This window comes from Enhydra lutris, unplaced genomic scaffold, assembly GCF_002288905.1.
Source record: "Enhydra lutris kenyoni isolate GAN:26980312 unplaced genomic scaffold, ASM228890v2 scaffoldscaffold47, whole genome shotgun sequence".
NCBI lineage: Eukaryota > Metazoa > Chordata > Mammalia > Carnivora > Mustelidae > Enhydra > Enhydra lutris.
This window is the reverse complement of record NW_019154131.1, coordinates 11,254,662-11,279,427: the sequence shown is the minus strand read 5'-3', so window position 1 is coordinate 11,279,427 and position 24,766 is coordinate 11,254,662. Positions and strand designations below refer to the sequence as shown.

Sequence of the window (24,766 nt, the reverse complement as noted above, 5' to 3'; positions counted from 1 at the left end):
CTGCCTGAGATCCTCTCCAGCTCCCTCTGCCCCTCTCCCCACTCACAGTTGCATGTGCTCTCTCTCAAATAAATCTTAAAAAACAAAAACAAAACAAAACAAACAAAAGAAAAAAACAAGCAAGCCTACAACAACAACTGGAAACTTAGGCTCAGACCAGTGCACTACCCAGCCCAAAAGAGTAGAGTAAGTGGCAGAGCTGAGGTGGGAGGCTTACTTGCCCTCACTCCCCCAAACTCCTCCCTGCTCATTACCCTGTCCCACACCAAAAGCTCTCAGGCAGCGCCATTGTGAGGCAGGAAGTGGAAGAAGATGCAAGACAGTCTGAAAGGTGCTGGGCACTGCCCGCGTCTTGGCAGGCCTGGGTCCAGGTTCAGGCTCAGTTGATGGGAGACTGCGATCAGGTCCCCTGAGCTCTAGAGCTTTAGGCTCCTCATCTATCTGGAGCGGAGCTGCACAAAGGTCTCCGAGAGGCCTCCTGGAACTCCAATTCCACGATCTTGGAAACTTACACCCTTCAGTGAGGATTTGTCCAGCTACAACTCCGAGAAAAATTATCCTTGTGGATATGAGACTCAGAACGTTAAGACTTTGCAAATGTTACAATTCCAGCAACAATGTGTGCATAGAATATTCTTGGCCAGGGAGGGCGACATTTGGGAAGAGCGGAATTCCATCTGTCAGCAGTGGGCTTAAATGTGGCTGAATGGTGAACGGGGCGATGGGAGGGGGAATCTGGAAAGGTTCACAGTCTGTTTGAAAAGAAAAAGGGTTTTAATGGGACATGCTCACTCACACTGGATTTTAATGACCTCTCAAAATGTAACTTGGGGGAAGGAGCGTTAAGGAAGAGGATTTGGGGAGGGAACAGAGAGGAAGAAGGAGAAAGTAATATGTACAGGACAGATTCCGTGCCTTGGAAGGGGTGGGGGGCTCACTGAGCTTATCAACTGGAGGACAGAGTCTACCAGTGAGCCAGACCCTGGGTAGGGAGGCCCATAGTTGGCTCTTAAGATTATTGTTAATGCCAGAAATTAGATTTGAAAAGCAAATATTTCATTTTAAAAACTGGAAAGGTCTCATGTAAATAATACAGGTCCATCATTTAACCTCTGTGGGCCTCAGTTTCTTTGTTTCTGGTGTGCGGAGAAGTCCATACCTCATAGGGATGTTGTGGGAATAAAATGGGACAGCACACATGTCATCCAGCAGCACCTTTGGCCTGGAAGTTCTGTCACTCATTCAGGAACCGGAAACAGCCTCAAGGAGCAAACAACCTCATGGTAGCTGTAGACAAGGACAGCCAGACTGTGTAAGGCCCGCTTTCCCCAGTGACAGCCATGGCGATGCGTTAGAGAAAACCGCAGCCGGAAATCGGGGCAGGGGCCAGGGAGACCTCCTCAGAGCCTTCCTTCCTCCTTCTGCTGTCCTCTTTGAATGAGGAAAGGAGAGTGTCCACCTGAACAGGGGGCTTTCCACCACCCCAAGATGGAGGGAGTTCAAGGCAGTTTTAGTTAGAAGATGAAAGCGATGGGATATTACTCGTGGACCAAGTGGAGGAGTATGGTGGAGTGGTTGAGAATTCTGGATTTGAATTCCTAAGGCTGGATTTCAGATCTGTTGTGGAACACTCGAGCTGGGCAAGAAGGGGAGTTTAACAAAGAGATGCTTTTAATGAGAAGGTGGGGCTGGGTTTAGGAAAACAGCAAGAAACTGGGGTGGTACCTGAGAGCCGGTCACAGCAGACAACTGTCGCCATGACAAGACCCCACAGGTCAAGGAGTGGCTGGCAAGAAAACCCCAAGAGATAGCTCCCTAGAGAATGGGAAATCAGGGCTCCTCACCCAGGCTGAGGAGCGCAGAAGGTGAGCAGAAACAGCAGGGAGAGAGAAAACCAGCTGGAACCCTCCCGGGATGGGGTACAAACCAAGGCCTCGGCCTGATGGCTACCATCGTACCAGAACCCAGCACTTCTGCCCGTTAGTCTGAGGCTGCAGCCTAAATACCTCCTTGAAATCACTGCTAACACTCTGTTACTGAGGTGGCCTGGAGGAATCTTCTCCTTTGCCAAAACTTGGTGTTTGCGACTCACCCCTCACCCACTGCCGCCAACTCACTCTCCAAGGTGAGCCTGTCCAAGGAGACCTCCTCCTGTCTTCCCTCCCCTAGCCAACTCTCTCCTAGAGATGTCTGTAGGGGGCCCTGGAGCAGAACATGAAGGACCCACACCAGCCTGCCAGCCTGTCCTTTTTCTGGCCAGCCCTGCTGCCACACGGAGTGCCATCTGTATCCAATAAGGGCTCCACACATTCTCCACCAGTTTAATCAGTCTGACGGCATGTCCGGGGAACACTCTAGATCCTTTAATTGTGCTCCCGAGGAGACTCACAGGACAGAGTGGTGAATTCTTGGACAGGAGACATTTCAAGCTCCGCAGCCAATGTCAAAACTTGATGAGTCAGTTGGTGTTTTGCCCAACTCAAAAGAGCTTGGAGCTAGAAGAGCAGAGACCCAACGCTCTGTTCCTCACTGAGGCACGCTCTGTGTGTCTTTCTGCTGGGGCCCTTGCCTCCACACAGCAGTGTGCTAACCCTCCCTGTGTCCCCACTCCCCATGCAGCCCGGAGCCAACAATTCTGTGGCACAGATGAGGAACAGGATGCAGTAATGAGATGACATATGGCAGTAAGAGCTCTTCCACAAGCGACACCTTACTGCACACTCACAACAACCTTGGAAGCCCGGCTAGAACCACGACAGAGACCATGGATCGATATCCTGTTATGGGCCACGTCCTGTTAAAAGTGCTTTTTCATAGATTATTCACACAGGTACTGCTGATCCCTGTCTTACATTTATTTGGAAAAACTGAAAATACTGGTAATTTATCTGAGTTGCCAAGATTTGAATCCAGGGCAGATCACCTCTAAATCACTCTGATACTCTCGCTCTGCAGGTAACAAAGGACTTAGGATGCCTGGATAAACTATTGACAGTTCATTCACAAAGTGGCAGAAGTGATTTTTTAAATTTTGAATAGAATATAGGGTGATGGTCATGTTGCCTTCTGGAAAGAAGAGTCAGAGACGGCTCGGAGGAGGGAGGTCAGTGCGGGAGCAGCGGTGATGTTGGAGGGATGAAGAGGCAAGGCCACCTGTGTGAAAGCAGCAGGAGGTCTCGAGGAGGAGACAGATCTAGTACTGAAGGTGGAATGAGCCCTGCTGGGTGGGAGGTGGGCGGAGGAGCACAGGGTGGAAGGGAGAAGTTTAAGAACTCTCTCCAATTTCTGCTTCATAGAGAAGTGGGTTTATCAACTGGCAAAAGATTACAAGAAGGGGGCATATCTGAGGGCTTTTGGAGGGAGATCAGTGGGCTCAATTTGAGATTTATTGAATTCAAGATACAGGATATTCAGATGGGGGTGTCCCCTGTAAGGACTGAATGCTGGTCTCCGCCCACCCCCCAATACCTCCCAATGTGATGGTATTTGAAAGTGGGGCCTTTGGGAAGTGAGTAGGATTATAAGAGGTCATGAGGGTGAGGCCCTCATGAATAGGATAAGTGCCATGAAAAGTCACCAGAGCGCTGGCTTCCCCTCTCTGCTCTCCACCATGCAAGGATACAAAGCAGTCTGCCATCTGAGTCCTATTGTGTCAGCATGCTCATCTTAGATTTCCAGCCCCCAGAACTGTGAGAAATAAATTTTTGTATTTATAAACCACCCAGTTTATGGTATTTTTGACTAGCAGCTTGAGCTAAGACGCCCTTCCAGATTGCTCCCTCCTCATCTTCTAGAAGAGAGTGCAGCAGACACTCCAGGGCCCAATGGTGACAACCCCTCTGGGCTTTCCAGCCAGACTTCTGATGGCCAGCACCTTGCCCAGAGGTCCCTGGGGTTCCCATGGTTCTAAACCATAGGCTGTTCTGCCCCCCTCCCAGAGGGTATTTGGTACCTTCTGAAGACATTTTTGATTGTCACACCTGGTATGTGTGTTGGGGGTGGGGGGGTTGCTCCTGGCAACTGCCATTTAGTAAGGAGAGACCAGCGATGTTGCTAAACCTCCTACAATCCTCAGGGTAGCCCACACAACTGGGAATTCTGCTCCAAATGTCAGTAATGCTGAGGTTGAGGAACACTTCCTGGCAGGATTAAGACCCAGTTTCCCATAGTGACCCCTAGCTTGATGAGCCCTTTGGTGGCATTCCCTTCCCTTCCCTTTCCTTCCTCCCTGCCCCACTTCTCTACTGGGAGCTCCTGGGACCCCCTCCCAATTAGCTGTTTGCCCTCAAGTCACTGTCTCAGGATGTGCTTCTGGGGGCCACAAACAAGACACTCGAGCTATTTCTGGTCTGGGCGAGCAGATAGAATCTATCTCCTATACCCCACTAGAAAAAAACACTCCCCACCAAGAGGGAAACGAAAAAGATGTTTTGAACATATTTGTGGAGAAAAGGCAACCATCCAAATGATGGTAACACGAACAGTGCCCTCTTAGGACACACCACAAAAGCAAGATGAGCACAGACTGAATTTGGGCAGAGTCCACACCGGCATGTGTCCTTGAGGAGGTGAGGCAGACTGGCAGCAAGTAGGAGAAAGGCCTTTCTGAGAAGAGGAAGTGCCCCTGTGGGCCCTCCCCAGATTCCAACCCCAGGTCATAATACCCTGGTATCCTTTCCCTTCCAAAGCCAGGCTCCCAGGGCATCCTGGGAATTGTAAACACAACCGTGGAACATTACAGAGAGCGCACATGGCCCAGAACGTCCTCCTCCCTGTGTACTTCCTCTTTGTGGGAGGGGACAAAATGGCTGCAAATGTCTCCAACGTGAAGGGAAATCTTTACTGGTATCACGGCCAGGGGATTACATCTGCCTACAGTTACAGGATGTATCACTTGCAGAGAATTCCTTCCACAACATACTCAAGGAACCAAAAAAAAAAAAGAAAAAAGTATTAAATCGCCAGCTAAGTTTGATCTATATTTTTCTTCTGTATTTTTCCTCCTGTGGTTTTTCACCAAAGTCCACTTTGACAAGCCATTAAAAGAAAACCCTATGTATATGAGCAATAGATTTAAAAAGAGGAAAAAAAAAAAAAAAAGAAGGTATCAAACAACCCAACGTATACAATTTGGAAGACGTAACCGGATCCTCTGCACTGGCAGGCCGTAAACTGGGCTAGGGAGGGACATTGTTTTTCTTTTGGTCATTCTGCCAAGTTATAAAGGAAGTTGGAGATTAGAACAAAATATTTCAATCAAAAATGAATCCTTCAATGAAAGTTGCTTGATCCCCTTTGCTACCACCCCCAGCCTCCCTTCCCCCTTATTGGAAGCATATTTCTCTTTGAAAAGAAGTAGTGTATTGTTGCTGAATAGAAGGGGGACAGCCCACTGGGGACACACATCGATCTCATCATTTTAAAAGTGGGAGATAAATGACCTAAGGCCTCTTCCCAATCAAATGGTGTTTCTGCACATTCTCAGAATAAATGGCACAGTTTTCCCTGGTGGGGCAGCACGGGCTCACCCCATAGCTGGGTCTGCCTATGCGAGCCATGCGTCCCAGCTCCCCAAACGAGCCTAAGTGCAATTAAGATGGATCTGTCTGAGCGAGGCCAGTGCATCATATCGTTCTTTGAAACTCAAACAAGACCTTGACTCTTCCTAATGGCAAACTTACAAAATAGCCCTCGTATTAAGATGCAGTATTTTGACTTCTTGAAATCCCCCTCAAATTCACTAGGAGAGGTGGATAGATAGCTTAGGTTCATCAAATAGAAAAGGATAGAAAATACCACAGAAAAAGGTCTAAGAAAAGAGAGGTAAGGAACAGAGCCACGTCTGATAGCCAAAGAGTTTCTCTTCCCCGGCATCCTGCCCGTCTCTCCTCCTAAGGATTCCATTCTTCTATGTAAGAAGGAATATATTTTAAAATTTTAATTCTGATATAGTTAACATACAGTGTTATATGAATTTCAGGTGTACAATATAGTGGTTCAATAATTCTGTATATTACTCAGTGTTCATCATCATGAGTGTACCCTTGATGGGTGAAGCAGGTGATGGGGATTAAAGAGATTTGCATATTCAAAGTGGCCCAAGTCAATGTGGTCCCCAAGCCCACTTCCTACATATTTAAAAGAACAGTGCAAAGCCAATAATGTGGTGGGACTTTCTGACACCGGGTCCTGCTTGTTAGAAACATGATTCAAGAATTTATGGAGGGAAAAAAAAATCAGCAAAAATGTGATTCCAGAAGAGTCCAAGCAATCAAGAACAGTTTTATAAATTGGCCAGCATCTTTGTAACTGGCCAGGTTCTATACCCTTCAGTATACTCACCTCCATGCTTCTTGCTAAACCAATCTATCCACTGCTCTTCAACACTCTCAATAAATGTTGGTAATGTAGCCAACCGATATGAATTAGACAGTCATAATAAATAACAGAATTATCAAGGATATAAAAGCATAAGGGTACATTGATGGTATTCATAACAGCATGGTAATACATAATAATGGTTTTGCTCTCCAGGGGCAAGAATGAGTTGTATTCCACAATGGATTTTCCAATAAACATTTGCAAATAATACATATTTTGATAGCGAACAATTACATAGAGCCCATACATATCCTGATTCTTCTCCCCAGCCTCCCTGGCTTCATCATCCTATGACCTCATATATTTCAATGACAATCTCGTATCAGAGATGACTTGAGGCATCACATGTCCCTGACTTAACACGCACCCAACACCTATGCAAGTAACCCGGGAGCCTGGCATTCTCCTTTGCAAGTGCTAAATATTTTAGGAAGTTTTAAAATAGGAAAACAACACCACCATTAAACGATCCTTCATAAACCCACAAAAGAGCATCTGTGAGTGAGAGCCTTTGCCATGGTCCACCGTGCTCACCTACGTGTGTTCAGCACAATGTGTGTGTGTGTGTGTGTGTGTGTGTGTGTGTGTGTGTGTGCATGCAGTTGTGTTCCTTCTGCCTGATTTTCAATGTTGAATTAGAAATGACAACAAAAAAAGAACTCCAGTCCCTCACAGCCTGGCCTCTCTTTTGTTCTTAAATGTAAACCCAATGCCACCCTCATTCCTAGACAAACTGTAGGTCTCCAGATCCTTTCCAGCTCACCTGTTTGATAGCTCTTGATGGCACTCTTTGCAAAAAATCCGAATGAACATGGCTGTATCCCAGGGATGGAGCCACCTGCTCTGGCCCCATGTTCTCCATCTAATCATTGCAATGTCACACCATTAGGGGTTATGATTTGCTTCATTTTGCACAGGAGGAAGCTGAGGCTCAGAAAAGTCAAGTGACTTGCCCAAGGTCCCTTCAACCTCTCTGCGTCTTTGCTCCAGCTGGCCCTGACTGGGAGCCCTTCCCTGTCAGTGCTATCCCACCTGACCTATGGAGGTTATCACTTGGGGGATCCCCAAGCTCCTCCTCCCAAGGGCTATCCCTAGTCACCTTGTCATTGCCTCTCACCCTCTCACCTGCTTTGGCCAGGACAGCCTTTCTGTCTAATGTGGCTGCTTCCCTGACTGTACTTCTATGCCTCTAATCCACGGGAGCCCACGTGCTGCCAACTCACTATCACAAGGACACCACCTGGCCCCCTCCACGCTCCCGACAGCCCTTGCTGCCCCACACACTAGCTGGGTGAGTCTGGGAAAGTCATTAAAACTTCTTGACAGTTTCTTCACATTTATAATAACCATCATAATCCCAGCTCTATCTCTGGAAAAAAACTCAAGTAGAGATCGAATGAGACTCAGAAAGCAGGCTTTGGGGAGCATAATTCTCACGCCAGATTTTATTATCTCCAAAATGTCCTGAAATGAAAATTTTCATCTAAATTTGCTCAGAATGTGGGGCTTCTGCATCTTGATCCAATGCTGGAGTTTTCCTCCCATATTGCCTCTTCTGCCCACAAGGAATGAAAGTTGGTCAATCAGCTTCTCCCTGCAAAACCTTAGTTCATAGTTTGTGTTCCAGAAGGTATGGCCAAGAATTGTATTCAATAATAAACACTGCATGTCTCATTTATGAAATCACCATTAAGGAACTCTTGGTAAAAAGTCTTACTTTTAATACCTAAAGGTCATATTTAATTAATACAATCTTAGGGATGCCTGGATGGCTCATTCATTTAAGCATCTGCCTTCGGCTCGGGTCATGATCTCGGGGTCCTGGGATCAAGCCCTGTATCAGGCTTCCAGCTCAGCCTGTTCCTGTTCTTGTTCCGGTTCCTATTTTTAATTTTTTAAAAAATTAAAAAATTTTTTTAAATTTTTTTTGAAAAAAATTTAAATCTTAATGTTCTAGATTGTCATATTTGATGAGATAGCCAAAAAGAAAAATAAGCTTTGGAGACAGAAATTATTGAGAATCCTGGTGCCCAGAGCGGTTCAGATCAAAATAAATACCCCAAAGCCCTCAATGTCTCCACTTTATCATGCAGTAAAAATCGCAGCTCCAGCTTGACTTCCCAGGCCAACTCCAGCCTTCATCTACCTTTCCCACCCAAAGTGCCTCTTCTCCTACATGAATTATTTGCTTTAGCCACTCTGGATTATTCGCTCTCCTCTTTTAAAATTCCCTTCATTGTCTCTCCTTAGCATTTTTCTTCAGGTCTCCACCACGAAAATGCCTCTTCCTCTCCCCCTGACCTAACCAAATCCAACTAATTCAAACCTCCACTTCTTCCATCAAAGTTGCCCTGATCACCGCAGTCTGAACAGATTTCTCCTTCCCCTGAGCGCCTGTGGCAAGCTCATGCTCTCTCTCACCCCGCACTGCCTTCTGACTAGTGTCGTCTTGAATCATCATTAAACATCTTTCCTTTTTATATGTTAACGTTTGGTGCCCCCATTCTGCCCATACATCCAGAGCCAGTGAAGGCAGCACATCACATATGGTAGCGACTCATTAAAAACTTGCTACTTAAACTTGACCCACACGCTTGCAAAACTACTCTGATCCAAAGAAATCTTTCTCCCACATAAAGCAACAGAATTGTAGAAATCCACCCCATTGAATATTTTTGGCTAAAAAGGAAGGAGTAGCTTTCCACGGTCTCAACGGAAATGGTGCATGTGAATGTGTGTTTGGGATACAGAAGTAGAGAGAGGCTTGTTAATTTTAAAGCCACATAGCATGTTTGGCTAAGACTATGACTCCATTTGTGTATTTCAACCACGTAAAATACACCCTGGGATTCTGGACTGAGAAAAATAGCCATATAAGGAGAAAACAAGACATTCCCTATAGCTGCCCTTGTAAAACACTCCATGATTTAACCCTCTGCCCGGACAGATCCAAGCTCCTGCACTTTACAACTGCAAACAATCAGATTCCTGGGAAGAGCTCAGCGTGTGACCTGCACCAACCAGCACAGCCGATCACAGACAAGACCTGACAGGTCACACAAGGGGCAGCATGACCAAAGCTTTGTAGCTGCCTGCCTTTCTCTTGGCAGTACGCTGTCCCAGCCGGAGCAGGCACCGAGATGAGCTCCAGCCCACAGACAACTCTAAGGAGCTCATTAATCCTTCTTTCCTTTAAGAACACAGAGATCTGGGGTCTGCCTCCACCTTCCAGGTGACAGTCCATCAATCCGCAGGATCCCTGCAGTGGGGAGGTGGGAGAGAGGGAAGGGGAGATCAGGAGAAGGAAAGAGGGGCTCCAGGCAAAGCAGCCAGAGGCAGGAGCTGGTCGGCCATTGCCCCCTCACTCCCAACAGCCCGCATGACCCTGCAATGCACTGTGTGCCCGCCTGGGATCTCTGCTCTGCGCAGACAAGGAACTACAGGGCCAGGGACCCACAGAGAACCCTGGGAGCCCTCGTTTTCACTCTCTACGTCTTGATTGCCATTAATAACAACTCTGAGATCCTTTTTTTCTAAATGGAAAAACTGAAGTCATGACAGGTTCCAGTGTCCCTCACGTGTAATGAATGGTGCTGTGACTGGGAATAAAGATTTGAGCTACCGCTGCCCCTGCTCGTTTCCTTCCGTTACCCATTCTAATCTCTTCCCTTCCAGCAACAGAATGACCCCAAAACCCCCACGTACTGAGGAACAAGAAAGATGGCTGCCCAGCCGCACACAGTTATTTCCCAAGCTCCCCTGCAGCTCAGAGTGGCCCTGGGACGAAGGTCCAGCCAGAGGGAAGTGATTCCAAGTGACGTGTGCAAATGTTGGGTGACATCTCTGTAAAGGAGCTACTCACCCTTCCCTGGGGCTAGAAGGGCAGATGGGCGGATGAAGAGGACACCAAAAAGTAGAAGGAAGCTGGAGGATTTTGTGGAGCAGCGCCACCTGCCTGCCCGGCACTGCCCGCCGGCGTCTGGATGTTCCCTGGGAGAGAAATAACCTCATCTGCGCCCCTGTGTTTTTTAGTGTCTTTGTGACAGCAGTTTAGCGGGCACCTTAACTAACGCACGTGACTTTCTGCTGCCTCGGCGGCGTGCAAAGAATCCCGAAGCTATACCAGCTTGCACTAATTTAAAAAGCAGAAGGGAAAAAAAAATCGCAGCCAAGGTATGTTAACAGTCAGCCGGATTCACACGCCAAAATCAGCCAGTCCTCGAAGCAGGGCTGGAATGGGTCTCATCCACAGGAGGGAGCCAGGCACAGGTGAAAGGTTAGAGAATTCGGATCCCTCCTTTCCATAAAAAAGTGTCCTTTTGGAAGTTTGCCTTCCCAAAGGAATTTCAGGTAGAATGATCCTACATCTCTCAGAACTGGAATCAGAAGTACTATTTAGGGGCGCCTGGTGGCTCAGTGGTTAAAGCCTCTGCCTTCGGCTCAGGTCATGATCCCAGGGTCCTGGGATCGAGCCCCGCATCTGGCTCTCTGCTCAGCGGGGAGCCTGCTTCCTCCTCTCTCTCTCTGCCTGCCTCTCCGTCTACTTATGATTTCTGTCTGTCAAATAAATAAATAAAATCTTAAAAAAAAAAAAAAGAAGTACTATTTAGGCAACTTGTCACCATCACTACAAAAATAGTTTATTCAAGTCTTCTCACTAATTTTTAAAATTTGCTTTACCTAACTGAAGAGTAGTGTTAAAACATTACTGTGATTGTATATTTGACAATTCCTCCTGTAAATTTAACAGTTGTCTCTTATTTGAGGCTATTAGGAACATATTAGTATTGTTATATTTTAGAACAATCTGTCCCTAATCATTAATCTTGCCCTAAATTCTGGTAAAAATGTAATTCTTTTTTTTTTTTTTTTTTTTTTTTGGCCTGATAGGTCTTTTTCCTTCTTTTACCTTTGTTTTCTCTGCTCATTTGTATGTCTGCATATACATACTACCTGTTTGGATGTTACCCGTACATTTTTGTCACACACACTTGACTTCAGAATGTATAAAATAAGTCAGCATTTCTACCCATCTACCAATATTCAGATCTCCAATCTTCTCCTACCCTTCTTCCATATTTTTGTTGTCCAACATTTCAATTACACATTCTCTGCATCCTTAAAATCTGTCAACATTATTGTTATTTTCTACAGGTAGTAAGTTTACTAACCTTTCTTGAATTTCATTTCTTTCCTTTTGGTTCAATTTTCTTCTACTTGAAATAAATCTTTTAGAAACTCCTTCATAAAAGGGGCACCTGGGAGGCTCAGTCAGTTAAGCATCTGCCTTGATATCATGTCATGACCCCAGGGTCCTGGGATTGAGCCTTGCCTCAGGCTCCCTGCTCCATGGGGAGCCTGCTTCTCCCTCTACCCCTGTCCCCTAATCATTCTCTTTCTCTCTCAAATAAATAAAATCTTAAAAATGAAAACAAAAACAAAAACAAAACAAAAAACTCCTTCATGAAAGTCTTTGGTAACTAAAACAAAATTTAATTTCATCTGTGTTGTTCAATAATAATTTAAGTAGTTAATGAAGTGACAGTTTCTATTCCTGTTTTGGGTATATTACTGACTTTTAGTTTCTGTTGTTTCTGTTGAAAAATCTGCCGCCTGTCTAATCATATTTCCTTTGTAGGAAATATGTCTTTTCTCTGTGTTTGCTTTAAGAACTTTTTATGGCTTTGGTGTTCCTCATTTTCATTACAGTGGACTTATGGTTTGGATTTATTCTTATTTAGTCAGCTCATTGCTGACTTCATAGCTTCCTGAATCTTGTGATTTTTATCTTTTAACCATTATAAAAAGTGCTCAGCCCTTTTCTCTTGAACTGTTCCTTCTCTGTCATTCTCTATCCTCTGTTTGAAAATCATATTATTTCTCATTTTATCTTCCATATCTTTAATCACTCTCCTACACATTTATGTCTTTGTGATGCATTCTGAATTGGAATCAGACCTCTCTTCCAGCTCATTAATTTTCTCTTTAGCTATATCTAATCCATTAAAATTAATGACTACGTTATTACTTCTATTTTTAATTTTTTTTCTTTTTTGGCTCTGTAGTCTCTTTTTACATGATATCTTGTATGTTTGTTATATTTTCAATTTCTTATTTTATGTTTCTAATCATTTTAAACATATTTATAATGCTTTTATGACAGATCTACTGTCTGAAGTTACTGGGAATCTAATCCTGCTGTATGTTCTATCTGTTGACTTTCTGTCATGAGGACTGTTTCCTAATATATTTTGTAATTTGGGAGGGTGAGCTTATCTTCAGTGTGGCTTTGCTTACAGGAACTCTCTGTGGCCTGAGCTGAGGGTATGACTCAATGGAGTTTTGTGTTTGGTTCATGACTGTATGACATCAGGGCCTAGAATCACATTTTTATGTTAGTATCTCATCTCAAATATTCTTAGACCACATACATAGCATAAATCCAAGCTTCAAACCAAAGTAAGGAGTTAGGTTCTTGGTTCAGAATTCTTGATTCACAATTCAGAGGCTTTTCTTTGTACACAGTTTTCTGGTTAAGACAGACAAATCCCTTTGTTGTCTCCCTGTGCTAATGGCTTGCTTGGCAGTGCCTGCATCTCTCCCATCACCGAGGCCACAGAATGTAGGCCTCTGCTTTCACAATTAGTTACCTTTCCAATTCAAGTTTCCAAGACAACTTATGTAGTCGCTGCATCTTTAGGCTACATGCGTTTGGCTTATCTTGGGTGAGGAATCCACATCCAATGCAGTAAGCTGTAGACAGTAACAGGGTCTCAAAGCACTTAGGGAACTCCCTTTTGGGCAGTTTTTGGAGACAATTTCTCTAGAGGCCTGGAAAAAGGAAGGAAATGATCGTTGGAGGAAATAATTAGCATCTCTGCAACAGTGAGTTTTCCCATACTTCTTGGTGATTCTTTAGCCTCTATTGTGGGCATAAAATTGTTAAGGGGTAGAGTCTGAGCTGTTGTAACCTGGGAGAGTGCCCAGAAGAGATCAAGGTGAGCATGCTTCTGCATAACAGTGGAATTTGTTTTCAGCTCAGATTAAATTTGGAACTTACTCTTTCACATAGCAACCTAGCCCACTGGCTGATCTAATAGATATTCCAAAAATTTTTGTTGGAACAAAATATCAAACACTTCCTCCACCCTGCAATAAAGAGATAAAGCAGCACACAGAGGCAGTAGACAGAAGGCATTCAAAGAGAAACAGAAAGATCTAAGGCCATGCTAAGGAAAAGAGAAATCTTTCCCAGAGAAATAAGTAACTTGAAGCACACAGTCAGCAAAGAAAGCCAGAGGAAAGGAACCTCTTTAAGGCTCAGAACTTGGTATGGACTTTGACATAGACTATATACCAAGATAGAGTATGTTCTGCAGCTCATTAATAAGAGCCCTGTCACAGGTGGTGACATCCCACACAGACCCTCACAGTAGGGTATCACCATGAACTTGGGCTGTTACATTAAGATAAAGCACACCCTACAGAAACAAAGACCATTCTCTTAGCCTTACCTACATAAGGGATTTAAGGGGAAGGAACTGAAAAAAAAAATTTTTAAGGGAACCACTGTGTTACTTTTTTGTGTATAATAATATCCATCTTAATTATGTATTAAAACATACATCATTCAAATTGTCCTGTGGATTTCTTCTTAATATTTCTTTTGGTTTTTAAAACCCAAGTTTAAGGGTCTCTCCAAATGCTATTATAAATAGATATTTGGATTAGCTGAGAGCTGCAGACAAAATTTGGGAGCTAAGAAAGCATTCTCCTTACAGAACGCTGCTGTGCCCAAGATTTCTCTATTCTGAATGTACTACTCATTATTTTCACCCTCCTAAGGAAGTCTCCAAACTTTCTTCAGAAAAAGTCTTAGGGGTGGCCATCTGGCTGAAAGATGGAGGCTAGCAGACTTGATCTGAAACTGTGTTTGCATATTTCTACTCAAATTGTGTTACTAAGATTGGCTTGTGGGAGAGGAAGATTGAACCTCATAGCCCAAGCTAACCTTTGGTCCCACAGTACCTGAATACCAAAAGGACTCCACAAGTAAAAACCCTGGAGAATAAAACCCATAGCCTGGAAAAGAACTCAGGGCACAGAGAAGCTTTGTTAGGCAAAGTTTGGGCTGTTAGGGCTTTTCAAAACACTCAAAACACCTGTTGCCCAGGATGGGGGCACCATCCTGATGGTGAAATGCTGGACCCCTGCCAATTCTGATAGAAGTCCTCACAGGATGCTTCCTTGATGAGTATACTAGAACTCAACTATGTCACAGATCTGAAACATCTAATACTAATAATGACCTCGACATTGAACCTTGGGTTGCTTTCCCAACAGTAGCTCCTGCAGTTGTTCTCAGATGAAATCAAATTACTGTGGAAAAAATGTGTGAGACCACCCTTCCCACAACCGGGTGAAAAGGGCAGCTTCCTGGGTTACCACACGTTGAACACACTATCTCACCAGCTTACAGGTGGTGTTATTCAAGCCCAAGAACGTGTGGAATGTGTCAAATGTGTGTGTCAAATGTGTGTCAAATTAGGTAGCCTCCCTCTGGAAACCGTTAAATCTTTGCATCTCATCATGGGAGGGGGGGTGAGGCTCGCAGAGGGACTGTCGGTGGGAACCCAGCAATGTAACAACTGGAGCCAAACATCTCGATGCAGAAACAAGGAGGTGCTCTGCAGTGGCCAAAAGAGAAGGACCGAGCTTGGCACATGAGACCTTCCTTTCCCCAGGTAGTTCTTTCCAGAAATGATTCTGGGTGGAAGTTCCCCCCACCTTCTAGCATTCCTGAAAATATTTAAATATGAGATAGGCACTCGGGCTTCAAGTTTATATTAAGAAGTTTAGATGAAAAGACTCTTCTGTGCAGACTCACCCAGAGCTCTGGGACGGCTTCGGGCTGGAAAAGTCCATTCCACTCCCCCTGCCCAAGGAAGCTCCCTGTGTGGGCACCACAGAGAACCAGAAGGCACACTTGCCGTGGGGACCCATGACCGGATGTCGGTCCAAGGTGCTATGAGTCCTGAGATATTTCTTGAGTCCTCAGTTGGTTTTCTCTCCCTCTCAGGGTAATTGTGAGAAATAAATGAGGTAACAACATCAGATGTGTTATTAAACCCTTCCTTCCATGATCCCATGGAACCCGAGACAAGGTCTTGTGGTGGCTTTGTCGTCACCCTGTGCAGTGGGCGCTTGTGTTCTTGCTTGCCCAGCTACTATTCCCTCTTTCTCTGATCACAGCACCTCAGTTCTTTCCTGGAGAACCTCTCTGCCATTGCTCATGGTTTGGGTGCCCTCCTCTGGCCAACAGCTGAGAACATGACCCAAGCCAGACCATGTGGAATTGCCCTTCTGGGATTGGGGCAGGAGCAACACCGAGAGAGAAAACTTTCAGAGCTAATGAAAGCTGGGCTCCAGGTCCTGATCAGCCTGTCCATCATTTCCTGCTTCACTGCACCCCTGCAGCTACCCTCATCCTCATCTCTTCCTCAGGTCTGGGAACCACCGCCTACCCTCTCATTAAATTCCTTGTCTGCCTCTCCTAGCCTGGGTAGTCTTCTGTGCTTTGCGCCAGTGGGTCTCAGTTCCCCCTTCCCTCCACAGAAGAAACCAATTGCCAGGTCATGGAGACCAAGGTGGCAGCAAGAAGAGAAGACCGCCTCCAGATCGGCAGCCCATGCCCCCTCCCCTGCACCTTCCTGGGGACTCTCTTCTTGGCCCCTCACCTTCTCCTCCCTGCCATATCATTCTCCTGCACTCCACGTCATCCCAGCTCCCCCAACCATGATCTGTTTCAACCCTCAAGTCTCTTTTTCCTCTGGTACCAGGTTATTTTCATAAGTCTTTCATTTTAAAATAAATCTCAGTGTCTCGTTCACCACAACATTTCTAAAATTCATTCCTCTGCCCCATTCCTCTGCCAGCATACTCATTCCAGAGGAGGGCCCTTCCCACTTGAATGTTGGCAGCATCTTGGCCTCTTGGCTCCGTCTCCTGCCCCCTTCCTCTCTCCCAGAGAGAAAATGAGGTTTGGACTTGGGTGGGTTCAAAGACCATCCATGCATGCCATGCATAACATTCCCTTCCTCAGCACCGATGCATTCTAAGACAAAAAAGGCCTTTGATAATGTTTCTCTGGGGGCCAGTTTGGTGCCATTTTGCAAATTGAGAGGCATTGGCTAAGTTCCTCCTGCTGGAGAGTAAGCAGTTGTCACCAACAAAGGGCAAGTTCAGTCCCTACCTGGTTTATGGGCTGTCTATACAGCTGAGCCCCATGAGTCCACCATCTCCTCACCCAACTCAAGGGTTGAAGGCATGGTCATGGTACGTGGTATCTATTCCACCGAAACACGTTTTACCCAATCAAGCCATTACAAAAATGGCCCTGTTTGGCAGCCAGGGATCATCCTCTCCCCTCAAGAAGTGGGTATGTACTAGAATTCAGGGTACCTCTTACAGCTGGGAAACACATTCTATGGGCTGTCCTCTGGGGACCCACAAGGAATTCACACCTGTGATTAACTTAACTGACCGTCCAATTTCCCCAAAGCCCGGCCCAGATCCAGTTGAAAGAGCAGTTCTCTGGCAACAATTTGAGATTTTGAGAGAGAAATCGAGGTAGGACAGATTCGGGTAATTTAGCATATCACAATAAACAGTGTGACTTAGAGCTGGGCTGGATATTACCGACATAGACAATGAGGAGCAGGCTACCTATCCATCACCTAATGCCTAATGTTAGGTTTGTACCGGGCCTTTTTCAAAATTCTTCTGGTGTGAAATAACGAATTTGCTCTTCACTAGAAATTTCCCATGCTACTTAAAATTAAATTAGGATTTTACTTTTGTGTGGTATTCAGAAATAGCATGTTGTACAATAGCATTGCCACATATGTGGAACATATGTTAGAGTTCCAGTTGGGGGAAATTATTTTTATAAATGTAGGCTAAAGAACATATTTTTAAATGAATTCTCTTAAACTTAAACTTCATTTTAAAGCTAAGGCCCACCACCATTAAAAAAGAGGGGGTGGGAGGAAAGGAGAGAGAGAGAAGAGAGAGAGAGAATATGGACAGGGCAGAATTCAGCAATTACTTTCACGGCTGTGTAGCCTTCAGTGAGTTCTCTAAATGATCTCTTAAACCCAAGGCTCTGGCCTTAAAACTAGATTTGGTTCTCCTCCTTGTCTCCAGGGTATGCTTGTGCCCCTGAAAATTGAATCATGGGCAGAAATTTCCAGTATTTTTGTTCTCTCCCTGCTTTGAAGTCCATTAATCTTCATGTTGACTTTTCCTCCGCCCTCTTGAAAAAATGTATGCGTCCCCAAGTTGGAAAGCCAGGAGCTGGCACCTTTGGACAAGATCACATGGAATAGGAAAGGCAGGAAAGGCAGGAAAGGCAAGAGCCTCGCCAGTGTGGTGAGCCACCACCACAAACCATGGCCGGCATCTCAGGAAGGGAAGTGAGTCAGTCCTCTGAATTCTGTGGTGACGAACCCCAGAGCCTCTGTCACCCCCTTCCCTCCCTGTGGGGGCACGCCTGACCAAGCATGGGGCCTCCTGCTGTGAGGCAGGGCCAAACAGATGTTCTTTTGTCCTTAACACAACGGTGCAGATGGGTACTCTTGAATACCAAGTGTTGTTCGTATTCTTGATCTAAACCCACTTTAAATCAATACATTCTCTTTCCAGTAAAGAGAAATGGAATAATGCAAGTTGACGGTGGGCGACGTGCTTGGAGCTTTTCTGAAGTGACTACAGAACAGATGGAATTCCGATATACTTCTGGACCTATAAAGAACAAACATGTGTATAACTAAACGTGAATCTGGGCATTTGAATGATTAGAGTTGAATGAAGGCAATAGAACCAATCTCTGCCCAACGTTCCGTCCGTATAAAAAACCTGCACGTGAGCCTAATGATCATCAAAAAAAAGACTGATGGTGATGCCACCAGGTGCTTGGAGGGAGACTCAAGTTACCCGTCCCAGGTGGTGAGGAGCGTATGGTCTGATTAGTTACACACACACACACACACCAGCAATGGAAACCTCAGAATCTTACCTGATTCTTCTCCTTTACCTCGTGCCCTATTTGATTCCCCAGTCTTACTCCCTCTAGTTCTGTGATTCTCATATTTACGTCCTGATCTTTTCCTTTCCCAGCTGTTTCAGGCCCTCTTGCTTCTTCCCCCGATTATACCAACAGCCTCCTTTTGGGCACAAGATGCTGCCTTTAAGAGATCACCACCACGGGCTGGGCTGTCTAAGGCTAGCCCTCAGCCCACTGCCTCTACTCCCTCAACTATAACAGACCACATTAATCAATCCCAGTGCCTTCCGCATGGCTGCACAGCCCTTTGGAGCACAGCCCCCCAAGGTCACTACCAATTTATCAGACTTCTTCTGCAGAGTCTATTTACCATCCCTATCTAAGTCCTTTAAAACAAAGTTCTTCAACCAGGACGGAGCAGCGACATCCCAGCTGCCTGAAAAACACATCATAAGATCGAAACCTGGCAAGCAATGTGGGCATTTTTTCATGTATCACACATGATTTATTTTATGTGTCTTCTTCACTGAGGGCAAAGTGAAGCTAAAGCCAAACCCGAACATTCTGCCCCTTCCAAATCCTCTCTCTTGCCCCCCGCTGCTGTACAGCCTTCCCTGGTTCCTATTCCGCAGCTACAAATCTTGTGCTTTCCCCAGCCGGCTCCTAACAACTTCCATTTGGACACAGGCACCTCGGTCCAAGACTAACACCAAGACAGGTACATCCTCCAAGAAGCAGATGTCGGGATGGGATCCGACATGCAAAGCTGTATGAGGGCGGAGGCCTATGAGAGAAGATGGGGGAGGCGCCAAGAGAGGCTGGCAGAGCTGTGGGACAGCCGGGCACGTATGACCCTGTGAAGAGGAGAGAAACCCCTTGGCCGGCAGTGCAGTCTGATGGAAACTTCTGGAGGTGCTGGAGCTAGTCACCCATCAGAGGAGTCAGGGTCCCTGCATCCCTGCGGCGCTGAGTCACGGGCTGGGAGCAGGTCTCAGCACAAAGTAGCGGCTTCTGGTGACAGTAGCAGAGGCCTCAGCCAAGGAATGACCCTCCCACCCTCCTACTCATTCGTCCACCCTCCTCACTACTCTACATCATCTTCTGGAAACACCCTTCTGGTCTTGCCACTCTCCACCCAAGAAGCTTCCAGTAGGTCCTCCGATGGCTTTCAGAATGAACGTCTATTTCCACCAGCTGGCGATCAACCTTATCTTTGCAACGCTGCTTCCCACTAACCTTTACAGCCCCTGGGCTCCAATCGGACCAGACCTCATAACTGTCGAGACACACACTCTACAGTTGCAGACATCCTGCCTTTGTCCACCCAGGTCCCCCTCCCTGGAATGCCCTTCCCAGACTGGCTTTCCCCCAGATCTGCACGTTTCCAACTTCCATCTGTGCTTCAAGGCTAGCTCAGAGGCCACTCTCTCCTTGAGGAGATAAGCTACATACACCACTGCCCTGCCCAGAATCCCTGATACCTAGGGACACAGGAAGAAGCCGAAATAGTAGAGAAAGACATAACCTGATCTGCCCTGAATGCAGAGCTTTCCAGACAGGGGATTTTAGCAAACAGCGCTTGCCCGGTTCCACGAGTGCCATTAATAGCAGTAGCTCGTGTCCGACCAACAGGGTTAGTCTCGCTTTTAGCCCTGGTGCAGATGTTTAATTAATCAGGGCCGCCGTCCTTGTTCGCCCTTGACTGGGTTTCCCCGATGATTACCCACCGGAAAACTCAGCCCTTTAATGCAAACAATGCCCTGATTAGTGTTTTGTGCCGAGCGGCAGGTTAGGGGAGTAGGTCCTTCATTAGCGAGCCAGCCCGGAACTGCAACGTTAAGTCTTGAAAACTCAAACCTCATTTCATTCGCAACTGTCTTCCCATTTTCTCGCGTGTCAGCCCTTTCCGTAACTCCCTTTCTTTCCGTCCAACTTTGACTGGGGGAAAGGAAGTTTGCATCGAGTGAATATAGAATAGTAAATTATTCTGACTTCCGCACGGTTCCGAGGCTGACTTGGGTCGTGCAAGTGCCCTCCATCCAGCCGCGCCCCTGTCTCTCTGCGGTCAGGAGCTTGGGGGTGGCCCCCTTTTGTGGCTGGCACAGGTGTTGGTTCACGCGACCCCTCCCCCTCTCCCTCACTAGAAAGGGGAAGGAAATCAGATGATGAAATGAAAACCTTTAAATAAAATATCATTCACACAAAGGAAAAGAATTTTCCTCTGGGTCATTATCAGTGGAAACCCAGTGAAAAGATAATAAGCACAAGATTCCTGATTAATTAAACATTTGTGCTCTTTGTATGCAATTATTCTGGGTAAAATCAACTCCGGGACATCTGTTTACTCAACCTTGGGCTGAGAAACCACCAAACTACCTCTGCTCTGTATCTCCAGGCACAATGTCAAGGCATAGAACTGAGAGCTCATAAGCCCGAGGAATATGCCCGCTAATTTTCGAGGCTGGAAACAGATGACCATGCTACACGAGCAATAAATTAGGGAGGCTGACTAATCTTGCAGAGGGTTAATTGGGGAAATCTAAAGTGACAATATCTTAATATAATACATATTTACCAACATACATAATTGTTTTATGCTACAGAGCAATTAAATGTAGATGACAAACATTTTCATGAATGCTTCAATTAATATCTCCTTTTATCCAGTGAAACCGCATTTCTAACTTTCTCCTTTCACCCAGTGTCTTAGCCCCTTGGGGCCACTGTAACAAATTACCACAGACCGGGTAGCTTATAAACCGTGGGGATTTATTTCTCACCGTTCTGGAGGGGAGACATCCAAGATCAGGGTGCTGGCACGGTCTGTTGAGCATCCTCTTCTGGGTTAGAGACTGCTGACTTCTTGCTGTGTCCTTACGTAGGGGAAGGTGCCAAGAAATCGCTCTGGAACCTCTTTCATAAGGGCATGAGTCCCATTCATGAGGGCTCCAATCTCATGACCTAATCATCTCCTAAGTCCATCATGTTGGAGATAAGCATTTGGATAATTTGGGACAGACACCATTCAGACCATGGCACCCAGTTAGGTCTCCAATTTCAATGATTTTCCTAACTACTGCATTGTCAACTCTGTCTTATCTTCCGAGGCCAGGGAATATCCCTGTCCAGTTTCGTGGGAGCCTAGGAATGGGCAGAAGTGGGATGTCCCTTCTTGTCAGGTGACAAGCAAAAAACCACAATGTATGAATTAAAGAGGACCAAGATCCAAGAGTAGGTCAAGCGGAAAGTGAAACTAAGGCACAGGAGGTCAACAGGAGGAGATGCAGGGCAGGGAAGGAGTGAGGACTGAAGACCACACGCCTACAATAGCCTTTTTATGAATCTCTCACTGTCACCAAACACCCTGGGGAGAAGGAGTCTGGATTATCAGCCTGAGAACCTGTGTTATATGTAAACAAAGGAGCAACTGTTGATGAGTAATTGTCGATGACTGGTTGATTCTCCCTGCCTAGCCAATACCACCGTGTATCTTTAGGACTCCGGCTCTGGTGGTTCAGGGCTTGGGTGTCTTCAGATCTAACAAGGAGTTATAATAGCAATAGGTTCCCATGTGAGGGGAGAGTTGGCTTACCACATCCACCTCGCTGACCCTGGTCCTTTCTGGTGAGACTGGTGAATGAATCACACAGTCTTAGGAGGCACAGCAGCAAAGATGGGGCTCTAGTCCTGATTGATCATCTCCACCTGGCCATAATGTGTGGGAAGAAGAGGTTGGACAGGGACGAGTTATGAGGAAAGGCTTTGAAATCATCCTCTGAAACCAAGATGCCCACCAAGGGATGGAATGAAAAAGCCAACAATGTCTTCTACTCCTCCCACCCCAAACAAATAAAAAGAGAGAAAACAAGGAGTGCCTTGGGAATCCATAGGCCAGGAGCTCAATGCAGGACTCGATCCCAGGACCCCAGGATCATGACCCGAGCTGAAAGGCAGTTGCTTAACTGACTGAGCCACCCAGGCATCCCGGTAGAAGATCTTAAAAAAAAAAAAAAAAAAAAAAAAGAATACAGCTGATGCAGATAGAGTCTGTGCAAAGGATAGACACGACAGTTTTCATGAGGTTGTCTGTGGAGTACCAGAGCTAAGGGCAAGCCATGTCAACATGAGGGACCTCCCAGGGCCATCTCTGGGGGGCTCTAAAGCCCAGATGATGTACGGTAGATACCCATTCTCCATGCTGAGTCCAAGATGCATAGCCAAATTTGGTCACATGACTTTCTGCAATAGGGACTAAAATCAAACCCATCAAAGACAGTGGCCCACAGTCCCTGATCTAGATGCAGTCCCTGTTCTGGACCTGAATTCCTAAGTCTGTCTCAACTGTCCCTGCTTCTGGTGGTCCAAGCATGTCCTTTGAGTCAGTCCCCCAATGCCTTGAGGCAGCCATGATAACAGCCAATAACTCTTACTCCCAGAGGGGCAACTGCCCTCAGAGGGGGCCCAGCTTCCCAGAGGTAGGAGTTGGCTCCTCCTAGTTCAGAATAATCTCCTTTTAGACGGGGTACTCTAGGTTTGATTAGGTGGGTCTAGGCCAGTTTGAGATAGGACAGGACTAAGGCATTGTATTAGTTCCTTTTTTTTTTTTATTTTATTTATTTATGTATTTGATGGAAAGAGAAAGAAAGCACAAGCTGGGGAGCAGCAGGTAGCGGGAGAAGCGGGCTCCCCGCTGAGCAGAGAATTCCACGTGGTGCTCAATCCCAGGACACTGGGATCATAACTGAGCCGAAGACAGACATTTAACCGACATTTAACCAACTGAGCCACTCAGGCGCCCCAGGCATTGTATTAGTTTCTTGTAACAAATTACCACAAACTTAGTAGTTTAAAACAACACAACTCTATTACTTACATTTCTAGAAGTCAGAAGTCCAAAATAATCTCACCAGGCTAAAATCAACGTGTAGACAGGGTTGTACTCCTCCTGAGGCTCTGGTGGAGAATGCATTTCCTTGCACTTTTGTGTTTCTAGAAGGCAGCCTGCCCCACATTCCTTGGCTCAAGGCCCCTTCCTCCATTTTCAGAGCATGTCATGCCTACTTCTGCTTCCTGCAATGGATCTCCTCTGGCCTTCTTGTCTTCCTCTAATAAGGACCCTTGTGATTAATTTGGGCCCACATAGATAATACAGGATAATCTCACCATCTCAAGATCCTTAACCACCTTAGGAAAGTCCCTTTTGCCCTGTAAGAGAACACATTCACAGGTTCCAGGGACGAGAACAGGGACATCTTTGGGGGACTGTTACTCTTTCTAGCACAGACATATCTGAACACCAGAAGGCCTTGGCTGTGACTGACCCAGTGAATTCCTTACTGATCTCGAGATGATCAGTTACTGGAATGTGCAGAGTGAAAAACAAAGCAAAGTGTTGAAGAAGCAGTTGGCAGCTGCCAATGAACCCCAGAAATTCATGAACATCTTTGCTTACCCTGGAGGCCTCCCATTTGCAAAAGGCTGACTCCTTGAAGGACTTTTTGCAAACATCTTGGTTGGACTGAACATGGTCCACAAATTCCACCTCTAGCCTCACAAATTTACTCCTTTGGACAAGGCCAGAGGTTGTGCTGCTCAAATCATGGGGAATAAATCAGGATAGCAGCTTTGAAGTCAGTATGTCAAGGTTCAGTGTTTCTCAGGATGTTCATCATTTGCCCTACTAAAAATACCTTCTAGTCAAATTCAAACAAATTTGAGAAAACACAGTTAAAGTCCCACATAATTAAATCTATTTGAGTCAAAGAGTTTTTTTATTTGAAGACCTGTCGGAGAGCCTCAAGCCATTCTTGAAAGTGTTGTTGGTCAGAGCTAACAAGCAATTCAACTCACTGAAGGGGGAATATAAAATACAAGGCACCCCCCAATGTCTTGACCTCAGAACCTCTTAGTCGCAGGGCACCAATCTGGGTCTTCTAGAACTTGGGTTCTATGGAATAGAGTTTGCGAAACACTGAATCAGAATATTTAGAGGATGATGCTCTGTCCAGGATTTGGTCAGGACACTGGTTATTCCATGCACAGAAGGTTGTTTACCTCTCATCAACCTCTTGGGTGTGGGTGAAATGCCAGCACCCCAACATCGTATTCTATCAAGGCTTTTGCTGCAGTGGACAACTGAGACAGCGGTGAGATTGAGAAGGACACCATACTCTGTTAGAAGCAGAACACTCCATCTTTCCTCTGTACAGAGAACAGAGAGGCCTAGGAAGAGAGAGAAAGGGCCCAAAGAAGTTTCACCAGAAAAACATCTTTGAATTTGCGAAAGATCCCAGTTTCAACCTCCGCCATGAAGTGTCGCCA

The 24,766-nt window shown here is 45.8% G+C and overlaps 1 long non-coding RNA gene across 6 annotated transcripts; it reads right to left on the bottom strand.

Annotated features, from left to right (window-relative positions):
- Nucleotides 1–8,187: 8,187 nt before the first annotated feature.
- LOC111156573 lies at nucleotides 8,188–23,981 on the bottom strand. Of its 6 annotated transcripts, none has more exons than XR_002641224.1 (5): nucleotides 23,898–23,981; nucleotides 23,319–23,650; nucleotides 21,226–22,150; nucleotides 13,032–13,212; nucleotides 8,188–10,371 (listed from the first exon to the last, which is right to left on the bottom strand). It is a non-coding gene; the product is annotated as an uncharacterized LOC111156573 (long non-coding RNA). The 6 variants fall into 6 exon arrangements; XR_002641226.1 differs by lacking the exon at nucleotides 23,898–23,981 and having other exon boundaries at nucleotides 8,188–9,640; nucleotides 10,244–10,371; nucleotides 23,319–23,880; XR_002641223.1 differs by lacking the exon at nucleotides 23,898–23,981 and having other exon boundaries at nucleotides 23,319–23,880.
- Between the last annotated feature and the right edge of the window lie 785 nt (nucleotides 23,982–24,766).